Source organism: Rana temporaria, chromosome 4 (assembly GCF_905171775.1).
Source record: "Rana temporaria chromosome 4, aRanTem1.1, whole genome shotgun sequence".
Taxonomy (NCBI): Eukaryota; Metazoa; Chordata; class Amphibia; order Anura; family Ranidae; genus Rana; species Rana temporaria.
Window position 1 is genome coordinate 93,347,211 of NC_053492.1, and position 15,276 is coordinate 93,362,486.

Here is a 15,276-nt window from a genome sequence, read left to right on the forward strand (position 1 = left end):
ACAGTCCAGGCATCATCAGTGCTGAAGATTAGTTCCACTGTCACATGACATTTAAAAAAAAGCATCAGTAATCAGTATCGGCGAGTATTTGAAAAAAGTATCAGTACTTTGTATGGTGTACAATGTATAGACCTAAAGAACTGAGCCATGGGATCTAAAAACTGAACCACTGTCTGGAGAACTGTTGCTCATTACGGAGAGCATTGCCCTAATGCTATAACCATGTTTCAGCATAAGCCTCTGGCAGCCTCTAAGGGCATAAGCATGCATTCTCAATGTCCCTACCTAAGCACCGCCCACAATATGTTTGCCTGCTGCTGAAGAAGTAAAAAAGTCTGGTGTTTGGGGGGAACTTTGAGCTCATCCCTTACATGAATCAGGGATATTTATTGCAAACCTGGAGTAGCAGCAAACCTGAACCTTAGTACCAATAAAAATGTTGTAGTGAAGTGTCAGTAAATGTCAATAAGTACAGCAAATACGCATAGCTCTTCTTTCTTTGTAACATCATTAAAATTTAAAAAGGAATTGTCAGTCTGCCAGTAAGAGAAGACAGAATTCTAGAAAGCCGACATTTAACTTGGCAGTTGCACTATAAAAAAACCCTGTATATTATGTAATCCTAAGTATATATGTGTTACGCAAGCATCTGGTTATTCAAGCTAAAAATTCAACTGTGCACTAGCCATAGAAAATAAATGACCATTTTCCTTTTGCAAGTAGTGATTTAAATTTAAGTGATTTAAAAGTTTTGTGAAATTTTCTGCAAGGTTTAAAAATGCAATACCAACCAGAAGGAAGTATCTTCAAGATGGATACCAGGCCCACCTAACCAGATAATATGGTACTTGCCTAATGGCTTAGTGTAGGCCCCTTTGACTCATTCTTAAAAGATTTTAAAGGGGTTACAAAGGTAAAAAAAAAAAAATCCCTAAATAGCTTCCTTTACCATAGTGTAGTCCTCCTTCATTTACCTCATCCTTCCATTTTGCTTTTAAATGTCCTTATTTCTTCTGAGAAATCCTCACTTCCTGTTCTTCTGTCTGTAACTCACCACCGTAATGCAAGGCTCTCTCCCTGGTGTCGAGAAAGCCTCTTGAGGGGGCGAGCAGGAGTGTCAGGACACCCACTAACACACAGCTCCTTTATCTGCAAAGTAGAGAGTGTCCTGACACGCCTGCTCGCCCCCTCCCCCCTCAAGAGGCTTTCTCCACACCAGGGAGAAAGCCTCGCATTACGGTGTGTAGTTACAGACAGAAGAACAGGAAGTGAGAATTTCTCATAAGAAATAAGGCAATTTTAAAGCAAAATGCAAGGATGAGGTAAGTGAAGGAGGACTGCACTAAGGTAAAGGAAGCTATTTAGGGGATTTTTTTTTTTTACCTTTACAACCCCTTTAAATCTTTTCACAAAGATACTTGTACTGTTGACAACTTTTTGAATTGATAAAACCACCTCGGTGTAGATATTATTGCAGGGCTCCCGTGACCAACATTTGTTTTGTTGTAGCTCCTTGACACTGCATCATTGGAGTGGAGCAGAGTATACTTTCACTTTATTTATACACTTGGATTTATACTACTGGGCTTTTTTCATGGGTCTCCTGAGTTGACTTTCTAAGTGCACTGTGAGAGAAACCTGCAGATGGGAATATCTAATGACTGAATCAGCCAGGCTAGATGTAGATCCACAGGAGTAGCAGCTCTTAACATAAATAGCGTGATTTCTGAGTATGACAAATGTTTGGCTCTGATCACTCATTGGTGTGGTATGAGTTATAACACCTACAGTACCTGCCTTTTTTTTTATTAAAGATACTCCCAAGAGACTAAGAATTTATTAGCCATAAAACAGACAAAGGGCAAGTCCTGCAATACAGCAGCAGCAGTTCTATATACCCTGACACACAGTAGTGTTATTGTATCTACCAGTCAAACTACCGTACTTCTTGCATCAGTATAAGAATAATGAAGGAAGTGGTTTATTTTTACCTTCTGCATTTCATGGCATGGTTTGTAAACAAATAATTCCAGAATAATCTGAGGTGTACAGTATATAATGCAGTGTATAAAACCACATTTTAATACATGCTTATGTGAGCTTTTTTACACTTGCTACTAACCTTGTTCTCAGTGCTTGAACTTTTCTTTTTTTTATATTGTATTTATATTTTTATTACCGTATATACTCGAGGATAAGCCGACCCGAATATAAGCCGAGGCACCTAATTTAACCACAAAAAAAATTTAAATCTTATTGACTCGAGTATAATCCTAGGGTGAGAAATGCAACAGCTACTGTTAGTGGAAAAGAGGGTCAACAATGCCCATTTGCAGCCTCACCTTGCTCATTTGCAGCCTCACTGTGCCTCCCTCACTGTGCCCATTTGCAGCCTCACTGTGCCCATCTGCAGCCTCACTGTGCCAATTTGCAGCTTCACTGTGCCCATCTGCATGCCTCACTGTGCCCATCTCCCTGCCTCACTGTGTCCATCAGCAGCCTCTTGTACCTGATCTCCAGAACACCGGTGCTGTGACATGTATATTCGGCGGCCGTCCAGTGTAACAAAGCCCCGCCTCCTCGTCTGTGATTGAACACTGATTCAGTTTCCCAGCAGTGAGGTAGTGTTCGGCCTAACACGGACGAGGATGAGTAGAAGGCGGTGCTTTGTTACACTGGATGGCCGCCGACTAGACTGCATGTCTAGCTCTAAGGAATGAGCAACTGTTAAGAATCAATCGACGATCGACAGTCAAAAATTACATGCATTTACCCCAACCAAAGCACATATCATGCGCTTTGGTCAATACAAGGTCGGCAGTAAAACACTGACAAGAAATCCATGATTTCATTCTACAAAACGATTTAGACTGCCTTTTTATCACAGAAAGCTGGCTCACAGCCGACTGTAACACCATTCTAGGAGAATTGGTACCAGAGAATTATCGCATTCTAACAGAAAACAGAGTGGGGCAAAGAGGAGGAGGCCTGGCGGTGATCCTCAAGACTCACCTCTCGATGACTAAACCAGGCCTTCAGTATTCACGGAAACCCTCACTCTGCAACTGCAATCAAATCCCCAGGACACTGTTCACATACTCCTGTGCTGAAGACCACTGGGTCCAAAAACGCACCTGCTCATGTCATTGACAGAGTTCATCTCCACCTATACCCTAAACACCAAACATCTCCTGCTGCTCGGGGATTTTAACCTCTGGGCCAACTCCACACAGGACCCTGTCACCAACGCCTGCATTGACCACTTGGAAGGATTAGGTCTGCAGCAACTAGTATGTGGACCCACACATGCTTCAGGTCACACGCTTGATCTCATTTTCAGACAAGATCTGGAAATCAATATTCTGGAAAATGAGCCACAACCATGGACTGATCACCATGCCATTAAATTCACAATCAACATAAATGCCCCCTCAAACAAAACGGTAAAACCGGTGACAACACACTGGACTAGATCTCAGAAAAAGCTCCACTCGGAACTCTTCAAAACCACATTAGGGAACAAAATAAAAACAATCCTACTACATCAAACAGCCACAGAAACTCTTGATGCTATAAACAAGGCTCTGCTACAGTCAGCCGACTTAGTGCATCCGAAAAAACAACTCCAGCTGGTTTAACGACCAGCTGTCGTTGCTAAAGCAAGAGCGCAGAAGAGCTGAAGCAGCCTGGAAAAGAAGCTCTTCAGAGGAAAACAACACCATTTTTAAGATAATAACCAAAAAATACCATAAAGAAATCTTTATTGCCCAAAAAAATCTTTTTTCAAATATCATCACCAATGCCCTAAACCGCCCCCGTGAACTCTTCAATTTAGTTACCAAGACCATGAACCCAGTCTGTCTAGAAGCCCCTAATTCTGATTCACAAGAATTTTGCAACGAATTATCAGATTATTTCATCAACAAAATTGAAAGAATCCGTGAAAGTATTCAGCAAATTACAACCTCCATCTACCCCCCCCCCTAAATCACAAACCTAATACCCACATAATTCCGCCACAATCACCTAACTTCAATCGAAAACCCATCGATGCCACTAAAAATATCATCAGGACTCTGCGAAATAGCACAGCGCCCAACGATATAATCCCCACCAAACTGCTGAAAGAATGTGCCGATATTTTGGCTCCAGCTATCATGCAGCTCATAAACCAGTCATTCAAGGAGGGCGTGGTGCCACCCTTGCTGAAACAAGGTATAATCAAACCCATTCTAAAAAAAAACACCCTCGACCCCAAAGACCCTAACCACCATTGTCCTATAACAGGCCTGAATGTCTTCTCCAAGGTAATGGAGAAAGAAGTTGTACAACAGCTACAACATCACTTAGACACCCATAAATTACTTGACCCATTCCAGTCCGGTTTCCGTCCTGGTCAACGGACAGAAACAGCACTGCTCAAAATATGGGATGACGCTCTAGAGGCCACAGACGAAGGAGAATCTTGTCTTCTAGTACTGCTGGACCTAAGCGCAGCTTTTGATACGGTTGACCACAAATTATTGCTGACACGGCTAGTTGAAGTAGCCGGAGTTGCGGAATGTGATTTATCGTGGTTCTCCTCCTTCTTGGAAAACCGATCAGAAATAGTGAATTTGGGCCCTTTCACTTCTGAAAAATGCACGGTGTCATGTGGAGTCCCCCAGGGATCCCCTCTGTCGCCTGTTCTTTTCAATATCTACCTCCGCCCTCTGTTTGAAATCATCAGCAACCAGAAGTTACTTTACCACTCTTATGCAGATGACACACAACTATATTTTCGCATCTGCAACAAAAAGGATCATTATCTCGGACTAGAGAAATGCCTTTCTTTGATAGAAAAGTGGATGACAAAGAGTTACCTTAAACTCAATGGCTCAAAAACAGAACTTCTCCTGTTTCAGGCCAATCGGAAGATTCATCCTGCAACAACATGGACGCCCCCGCCCATTCTGGGTCAATCCATCACCCCCAGCACCAAAGTCAAAAGTCTCGGAGTCATCTTCGACACCCACATGACAATGGATGCACAAATAGGGTCAGTAGTCAGCGGATCGCACCATCTGCTGCGCCTTCTACGCAGACTCACTCCCTTTATCCCAATAAAAGACATAACAGTCAAGGTGGGGACACTTATCAACTCCAGACTTGACTATGCAAATGCCCTCTATCTTGGACTCCCAAAACACCAAATCACTCGTCTGCAAGTCGTTCAAAATACGGCCGCTCGACTTGTGACTGGGAAAAAACCATGGGAATCAATCTCACCTTCATTGAGATCCCTTCATTGGTTCTACTCCAGATACCCAAAGCCAGACACAAGTCCAAAGGAGAACGAAGTTTTGCGGTCCAAGGACCAAGACTATGAAACGCTCTACCAACCGCCATCCGATTGGAGGTAAACCACCTGGCCTTCTGGAGAAAGATCAAGACCCATCTCTTTTGAGGGCCCAGGGAATGGATACCAAAGCGCCCAGAGGCGATTCAGTTCGCATGTGTTGCGCTATATAAGTTTCTTACTCACTCACTCACTCATGTCACAGCGCCGAGAGATCAGGGGCATGAGGCTGCAGATTAGCACAGTGAGGCAGGGAGACTCGAATATAAGCCGAGGGGGGCTTTTTCAGCACAAAAAAAGTGCAGAAAAACTTGGATTATACGCGAGTATATACGGTATATTGTGAGATAGGGGTGACTAAACTCAAGCAGTAGGTGCATTAGCAGTAAGTTGCGCCAGTCCAAAACTGTATTTTAGGGCATGGCAGCCCACTTTTATTATTTATTATTATAAATAGAACGTTCACATCAGTTGCCCTAGCAGGGGTTTCTTCCACACAATGTTTAGAAATGAAAATACAGAGCCACCTGGCTCACTTGTTGGCAGCACTGCTGCGCCTGTTACCAGCCTCTTTGACTGTGTTGTCCAGATCTCCTGGAACACTTGGCTCTCTAGCCTTTAGTCGCAGCACCCTGCTGCATGGCCCACCTTTGGCCTTTGGATTGGGGTTCTTCTGACGCCCCCATTAGGAGCTGACCAGACTCCTGGAACTGAGACCTGACGTCTCTTGTCTTTTAGCTGGGCCCTCTTGTCCCTCGATGAGACCCTCTGTCTCTTGGCTTCTGCCTGGGCCCTCTAACCCCTCAATGAGCCCTTTGTCTTGTAGCTTCTGGCAGGGGCCCCCTGACCCCAGGTGAGACTTTCTGTCTCCCACACTGGGAGCGGTCTCCAAACTGGAAGCTGTCTCCAAACTGGGAGCACTAAGCTGTCCTCAGCCCTGAGTATATAATGACCCCGCACACGTGTGTACTCGCATAGATTGCAGGCACCTGGTAAACCACAGACATAGGATTGAATGTTCCAAACCAGAACTACAGAATCTGGAGAAATTATTTGGAACTTCCTATTAACCCTTTAAGACTAATCCTGTGTCACATTTTCCTATATTCTCCCAGTGACAGGGCCTCCCTCTGTCAAAATATATTCTCATATTTTTTTATATTTTATTGTGTTTTTTATTGGACCGTTGGTAGATATATTTATATATGAAAAAATAATAAGAATCTCCAAGTCACTAAAATCTTTGCAGTGCAATTTTCCAAAATGTGTCTCATTTGTACTAGAAGATGACAGGTTCATTATAAAGCCTCATACACACGATCAGTCCATCCGATGAGAACGGTCTGATGGACCGTTGTCATAGGTTAACCGATGAAGCTGACTGATGGTCCGTCGTGCCTACACACCATCGGATAAAAAACGATTGTGTCAGAACGCGGTGACGTAAAACACAACGACGTGCTGAAAAAAACGAAGTTCAATGCTTCCAAGCATGCGTCGACTTGATTCTGAGCATGCGTGAATTTTTAACCGATGGTTGTGCCTACTAACGTTCGTTTTTTTCCCATCGGTTAGGAATCCATAGGTTAGATTTAAAGCAAGTTGGCTTCTTTTTAACCTATGGTTAAATAATCTATGGGGCCCACACACGATCGGTTTGGACCGATGAAAATGGTCCTTTAGACCGTTGTCCTCTGGTTAACCTATCGTGTGTACGAGGCCTAAGGGTACATACTGTATGTATCCCGTACAGCACAGTCACCTGCACCGTAAAATATAGACTTGTGGATTTACACATGTAGATTCTTTCCATTTCTAGACAGATGCAAATTCACTCAGTGATAAGTAAATAAAAAATAACCAGTCTTTAATACCCACTGGAATCTAATGTACTGTATCTTCTTTTGTTCTATATCTTCTTTCTTTCTAGAAATAAGCATTACAAAAAATGATTTGGATGTGTTACTACAGCACAATGTACAATATATTACTCAGTAATTATCTGTGCTGCTGAAGCGAGCAACAAGCCTTGCACGAAAGTCCACCCACATCCCTCAGAGTTACAGCTGTGCTCAGATTATATTGTTTTTGGTAAACTGAGAAGGGGTTCCAAGAATTCTCATGCAGTTGTTTGTTCTGTAGATCATTTATTTATGTTTGACATTTTCTTACCTATTAAGGTAAGTAGATGATCATTACTGCATGTGCATGTACATCTAAGCAGGATCCCAGTATGTGCTACATTTCAGAAACTGCTTTCAACATCAACGTCAAAGATTTCATTAAAACCCAGATTTATTTTTTTCTCATGAATTACTGGTGGAGCCATACACATCATTTCTTTATGCCTCTAGGTCCACTGTGCTGTGAAATAGTTGTATCACTTATTGATCCTACCATTTAGCACAAACTGTTGGCGCTATATAAATCCTGTATAATAATAATAATAATAATAATAATAATAATTTGATGTACTATTTTCCATTTCTTTGAACAGGCCAAGCTGTTCAAGAAAAGTGACTGTTACAGTTGGGACAACCCATGTGCCAACAACCATTAGCTTTTACTCAAATGGTCTAAACTTTTCTCTATGGAACAAAAAACGTGTTGGTTGGGTTTAAGTATAAATTTGTCTCTTAGCTGAACTTCACTTAAAACAACTTATCCATCTAAGAGAGGGTGACAACCCTGCTGTGCGATTTCACTAAAGAACAACCAGTGTTGTCCCTCTTGTAAATGGCAATGAAAAAATAACATCTGGCAAGATAAACAGGTGATAGAAATGTTCCAGAGGGGACTCGTATGTTATTTTTATTTTGCCCATAGTTCCAAATGAACCTGGAAAAATTAAGAACAAATTTGTTATAGATAGGAATATGAATGGGAATCTACTAGGGGTCTATAAAAAGTTTCCACACTTTTTTATATTTAAAAAGTTTGTTTTTTATCGAGCACTTTTTTTTTATAATTATTTTTTTTTACAAACACACATCTAATACAGAATACTTGCCTTATGTAAAGATAGAAAACTGCAGTAACTGTTCACTTTCAGACTGCCCCTTTCTAACATAAATTGGCCAAACATATCCTAAATTTCAGTACATTTCTGCTAAATTGTCCAAAAATTGAGTCATGGGTGGTCTTGTCATCATCACTTGATAAACTTTGAAAAATTGAAAAAGCTGGGTAGAAAATTGTTGGCTGAACAGTGACTGCATCTGATTAGATGCAGTCACAGGTCGGGTATTTAGGTAGCGTGGCCTTCGCGGCTGCTTGAATACAATAGAGTGCAGTGGAGACGTTTCCATCCCTATATAGCACCCCCTAGCGTGACTAGAGTGTCTTAAGCCTCATACACACGACCAGTTTTCCCGTCGGGAAAACTGCCATTAGAGTTTTGGCCAGGAAAACCAGCCATGTGTATGCTCCATCGCAGTTTTCCCGACAGGAAAACTGCCGGAAAAAAAAAGAGAACTAGCTCTCTTTTTTTTCGCCGGGATTCCTGGTGATTTTTATCCCTGCAGTTTTCCTATGGGAAACACTGCGATGGAGCATACACACGGCCGGGATTCCCGACCAAAGCTCTCATGGCAGTTTTCCTGTCGGGAAACCTGGTCGTGTGTAGGGGGAAAAAGTTACTGAGCAGGTTCTCAGTTTTCCCCTTGGGTTTCCCGGCGGTAAAGAGTCCACCAGGAAACCCGTACGTGTGTACAAAGCTTTAGATTACCTTAGGCCTCATACACACGATCGGATAACCAGAGGACAGCGGTCTGATGGACCGTTTTCATTGGTTAAAACCGATCGTGTGTGGGCCCCATAGGTTGTTTAACCATCGGTTAAAAAAAGCCAACTTGCTTTAAATTTTAACCGATTGATTCCTAACCGATAGGTCAAAACCGATCGTTGGTAGGCACAACCATCGGTTAAAAATCTACGCATGCTCAGAATCAAGTCGACGCATGCTTGGAAGCATTGAACTTCGTTTTTTTCAGCACTTCAGACCATTCTCATCGGATGGACTGATCGTGTGTACGAGGCTTTACAGGTTTTCTTCTAAGATTGCCCTGTTTTTCGCTCCATCCATCTTCCCATCAACTCTGACCAGCTTCCCTGTCCCTGCTGAAGAAAAGCATCCCCACAACATGATGCTGCCACTGCCATGTTTCACGGCAGGGACGGTATGTTCAAGGTGATGTGCAATGTTAGTTTTCCGCCACACATAGCATTTTGCTTTTAGGCCAAAAAGTTCAATTTTGGTCTCATCTGACCTGAGCACCTTTTTCTACAATTATGCTGTGTCCACCACTTGGCTTCTCGCAAACTGCAAACAGGACTTCTTATGGCTTTCTTCTTCCTACTCTTCCATAAAGGTCAGATTTGTGGAGTTCACAAATAATAGTTGTCCTGTGGACAGATTCTCCCACCTGAGCTGTGGATCTTTTCAGCTCCTTCAGAGTTACCATGTGCCACTTGGCTGCTTCTCTGATTAATGCATTAGTTGCCCGGCCTGTAAGTTTGGGTGGACAGCCATGTCCTGGTAGGTTTGCAGATGTGTCATACTCTTTCCATTTTTCGATGATGGATTGAACAGTGCTTCGTGAGACTGCCAAGCTTGGAATATTTTCTTATAGCCTGACCCTGCTTTAAACTTTTCCACGACTGCATCCCTGACCTGTCAGGTGTGTTCCTTGGCCTTTATGATGCTGTTTGTTTACTAAGGTTCCCTAACCAACCTCTGAGGGCTTCACAGAACAGCTGTATTTATATTGAGATAAAATTGCACACAGGTGGACTCTATTTACTAATTAGGTGACTTCTGATCGTAATTGGTTCCACTAGATTTTAGTTAGGGGTATTAGAGTAAAGGGGGCTGAATACAAATGCACGCCACACTATTCACATATTTATTTAAAAAAAAATTGAAAACCATTTTATTATTTTCCTTCCACTTCACAACTCTGTGCCACTTTGTGTTGGTCTATCACATAAAATTCCAATAAAAAAAAATTCCGCTTTTGGTTGTAACATGACAAAATGTGAAAAATTTCAAGGGGTATCAATACTTTTTCAAGGCACTGTATATACCGTAGTTTGTGTCCCTGAAGAATTCCTTACTGATCAAGTGGGAATCCCATAAGAACCCTTACCCTATCCATGTATAGAGAGTACCCCCCGATGAGTGTACTATGGGACTTTGAGGGCAACTGATTGATAAATGTGGTGCATACATCACCATATATCAAATACATAAAATAAGAAACAGAATTTGATCATGTAAGTACAGTTCCCTTGGTATTGAGCCAGACGTGTTTCAGGAGTCCTTTCTTCAGGGCATTTTTTTGCTATACAACATCCTACAATAAAACATATTACAGATTAAAATCAAATATCAAGAACAGAAAAAACAGGAGCATCATTGAAGTTAAGTCTGGAAAAGACATACCGATCCAAATGGGGTCTGCGCTATGTGTACCACATGATACAGAGCCAAAAGATAAAAAAGGCTCTAGTGTCTCAGGGAAACCTTGGAGGGTGTGAGGTTTGGAGTGGTCCTTTTCTCAATTGGAATGTTAGAGACATCGAATGAGTTTGTAGAGATAGAAGACCATTTTCTATAAATAACAGACTCAAATGGTACTGTTAATTTAATGGTAGTATCACCGGATGCCACAAGGAATAAAGAGTATTTCTGTAAAAAGCATGTTTTTATATGGACATGGCTTTACATGTGGTTTTAGAACAAAGAGTTAGGTAGGTAGTTTGTCATTGATATGGTTATGGGAGAGTCCATTAATTTTGTTTTCATATTATATAGTACTTAGTAATATGACAATTGAATAAAGGAGTAATTGAATAATGAACAATGCTCCTGTTTTTTTCTGTTCTCGTTATTTGATTTTAATCTGTAATATGTTTTATTGTAGAATGTTGTATAGCAAAAAAAATACCTCATATGGAATGCCCCTGAAGAAAGGACTCCTTATTGATCCTGAAAAGCGCCAGACTTACATTCTGTTATCAATTAGTTGCCCTCAAAGTCCCATAGTACACTCATCGGGGGGTACTCTCTATACATGATTTCTCATACCGGGATGTTGGCAACCCTTGGGTCTATCTAGGTGTATTCTTATATATAATCTTACCCCATCCAAATTTAATCCCCCTTAATAAAAGAAAAAAAAAGTGAATGGAAAATTCACGTGTCTGGCTGTGCAGGGTGGGAAATGCCCATATTCACCAGCGGCTCCTGCGGGGGTAGTGCTACACTTACTAAAAGGAATTTATTAGAATGAACAAGAGAAATCTATGTGAAAGTATGGCTAGCTTTGAACTCCTATCTAAACAGGTTACCCGGATAAGATGCCTTGAGCTACACTTGTGTTCTATACCTGTAACTATATAATATTCATAAAATGTCATATCTTCTAACAAAGAGGACGTTTTATTTTTAAATAGTAAAGAAAGAAAACTAAAATTATTAAAAGATGTAAAGGTCCTACTTATTTTTGTGCATATAATCGCATTCAATATGTTGTTACTATTTGGGATATTGACTAAACATTGATCCCCTACTTTGTAACCAAAGTAGTATACAATACTTACTGTTACATCCCCAGGAATGAAATAACCATTAAACTTAGTTTCCGTGACAGCTCAGAATTGTATTTATGTTGTCAAACAAAAAGTTGTCTAAAGAATACAAAATAATAATCATGTGAATTAATGGGTAACCTTACAAAATCAATGTCCGATAATATTGTTGGATCTCTTTCACTCAGTGATTTTTCTTAGTGGTCAGGAATAGTTTCTGCCTGATTTAATAACCATTACTAAGGTCCATTAAATCAGGACATGCCAATAATTTTCAATAGCTATTACACAAGACAAGTGCCACTGGACACAACACAACATACTACCACACACATACAGGAAGGATGTAATACAAATGAAGGTTTGAAAATAACACACACACACACATTATATATATATATATATATATATATATATATATATATATATATATATATATATATATATATATATATATATATATTTATATTATAAGCTGTAAAAACAAGAAAAAAATTTAATAGCTAGATTCACATAGAGTTAGGCCGGCGTAGATCAGTAGATACGCCGACCTAACTCGGAATCTGCACCGACCTAAGTTTAAGTGTATTCTCAAACAGAGATACACTTAAACCTATCTAAGATACGACGGCTTGCACCGTCCTATCTTAGGGTGCAATATTTAGGCTGGCCGCTAGGTGGCGCTTCCATTGCGGTCGGCGTAGAATATGTAAATCACTAGATACGCCTATTCACGAACGTACGCCCGGCCGACGCAGTACAGGTACGCCGTTTACGTAACGCTTTGTCAGGCCTAAAGTTATTCCATCAAATAGTTGGAATAGTAATGTTAAAGTATGGCCGCCGTTCCCGCGTCGAAATTCGAAAATTTTACGTCGTTTGCGTAAGTCGCCCGTGAATAGGGATTTACTTAATTTACGTCCACATCGAAACCAATAGGCCCGTGCGGCGTACGTTGCCGCAATGCACACTGGGATATGTAGGCGGACAGCGCATGCGCCGTTCCAAAAAAACGTCAATCACGTCAGGTCAAGCCCCATTAACATAAAACACACCGCCTCAGCTAAATTTGAATTAGGCGCCATTACGCCCGCCCGATTTATGCTACGCCACCGTAAATTAGCAGGCAAGTACCTTGAGAATCATGTACTTGCCTCGCTAAATTACGGCGGCGTAGTGTAAATGCCATACGCTACGCCGCTGCAACTATGCGCTCGCCATCCTGAATCTCGCTATAAGTGTATATAAAGCCAGAAGCTGGGTTTCTGTTGCTGTTCCTGCAGGGAAGATTCTCATACACTGCTGGTCCAGGTGACCCATGAATCCTGTACAGAATTTGATGGGAAATCTGACACTATTGAGCTGTCACAAGAATAGGAGAAAACGTCCATAGTGTAAACCTTTTTGGATGGCAATTGTCCAAGAGGGGATATCCTCTCATTTTGAAGAATCCTTCTCCTACTGTACTTCCTGCTTTGTCCCTGGCCCGAGAAGTTAAGGAAAATCTCTGACAGGACGCAAACAGCAACAAGAAAAAAATTAAATAAATCAACTTACGAAAGAAAGAAAGAAAGAAAGAAAGAAAGAAAGAAAGAAAGAAAGAAAGAAAGAAAGAAAGAAAGAAAAAAGGAAAGAAGGAAAGAAAGAAGGAAAGAAGGAAGGAAAAAAGAAAGAAAGAAAAAGACACCACAAAACAGTAGTGAAAACACACCAGAGTAAGTCACACTCCGTTCCTCTACGGTCAGATGCTGCATCTGTCCCCCGCCGCCTCTAAGACCAAGAATCAAGTTATTGAAGACTGCTGAAGGCTCAGTTCTCAGTCTTCTTTAAGCAGAGCTAGCGACTGTCAGTGGCACTGAGAGGCTAAGCCAGCTGCCTGTCAGGCATTTGGGAGAAGATTACATTTACAGAAATCTGTTATGATAGAGGAAATATTAATGTCCTGATATTTGACTTCCCCTGTCATCTTAGGGTTCAAAACCGATTTTTCCCAGTTGACTTCCGGGCACAAAAATTTAGAGAATAAGGTAAGAATTTTAAGCGTCTTCTGGAGTAATGAAAAAGCATAAATGGAACATCTCTATATGATTCACGTAAGTTGCCAACACCCCTGGTTAACAGGAAAAAGTGGAGGGACCCCCTAAATGGGGCTTTAAAGGCAACAAAAGTATACAGTAATCACAGTAATCCAAAAAATAGATAATTTAATATTCAAAAATGGAAATTGTACACATATATTACATAGAATTATTTAAAAACAATACATGGTTAGGTGTCATTGAAAAGCAAGGTCCATGAAGACATACACGGCCCTACGCGTTTCGGATTACCCTTCATCAGGGGCCGAAGTATATGTAGTTAACGAGTATAAGAACCACTTTTCTAAAAAACAAAGAAAGCATATATGTTGCAAGTGTTACAAAATAGAAAAATGGCAATAAATACATCAAAAGGTGCAGATAAAAACACACACATACCAATCACAGCGTTTAATCAACCCTGCACACCCCAGAGAAAGGACACCACTATCAGGACGCAGAAAGACTCCTCTGGATGAAATTAAGAGGAAGGAAGCCGGCGGTGCAGAATCACATATAGCAAGACCTCAGGCCCATATAGTCACAAAGTAACATATGATAATGTAAAAACCTGTCCATAAAAAAAGGGACAGGATAAATATACATGTAATGAAATACCTAACCATATGTAGAAAAATATGTCAAAAAATAATAATTAAATAACTGCATACCTGAGGTTAGCAGAAATGTGTCATATTAAATTTGGCCAGAGGTGTCAGTAGAGAGCTAGCAGAGCTCCAATCTGTGAATACAATGGATGGCAATAGAAACAGGCATTAGATAAGGAAGGAGGGAACCAATGCAAAAGGTGATAAATAAAAGGATCCAGAGTAAGGGAGTACTTACAAGAGACAAGCGCTCAGTGTGGCCACCAGACATGTCACTAGTACCTCTGCCGTCCAGCAATGTCTGACATTGTTTGGACGGCTAGAGGTTTATATAGGGAAGTAAGGGGGCGGGCCTAGGTACGGCGGGCGTGGTCGGAGAGACCAGGCGAGCCGTAATAGGCCAGTAGTGTGGAAGTGGGCAGTAGTAAACAGACAGCATGGGGAAAAGACTGAGAAGGCCTGTCAGGTGACAGTCAGTCACCTGACACGGAAAGGAGAGTGGGACAGGAAGTAAATGGGAGTGGGCTAATGTAAAGGGAAGGGGCGGTGCGGAGACAAAGACTGCTGAGAAGGTGTCAGCAGTGAAGGTTAAACTGGGAAATGATTATTGGTTGTAAAAAACGGCAAAAAAAAGCTGCTGGGAAGGACACCAGACATAAAA

At 41.2% G+C, this 15,276-nt stretch overlaps 1 long non-coding RNA gene across 1 annotated transcript; it reads right to left on the minus strand.

The window, feature by feature from the left end:
• Positions 1-14,289: 14,289 nt before the first annotated feature.
• Positions 14,290-14,977, minus strand: LOC120935304. The gene is made up of 4 exons (XR_005748402.1): positions 14,854-14,977; positions 14,679-14,749; positions 14,407-14,578; positions 14,290-14,311 (listed from the first exon to the last, which is right to left on the minus strand). It is a non-coding gene; the product is annotated as an uncharacterized LOC120935304 (long non-coding RNA).
• Positions 14,978-15,276: the final 299 nt, after the last annotated feature.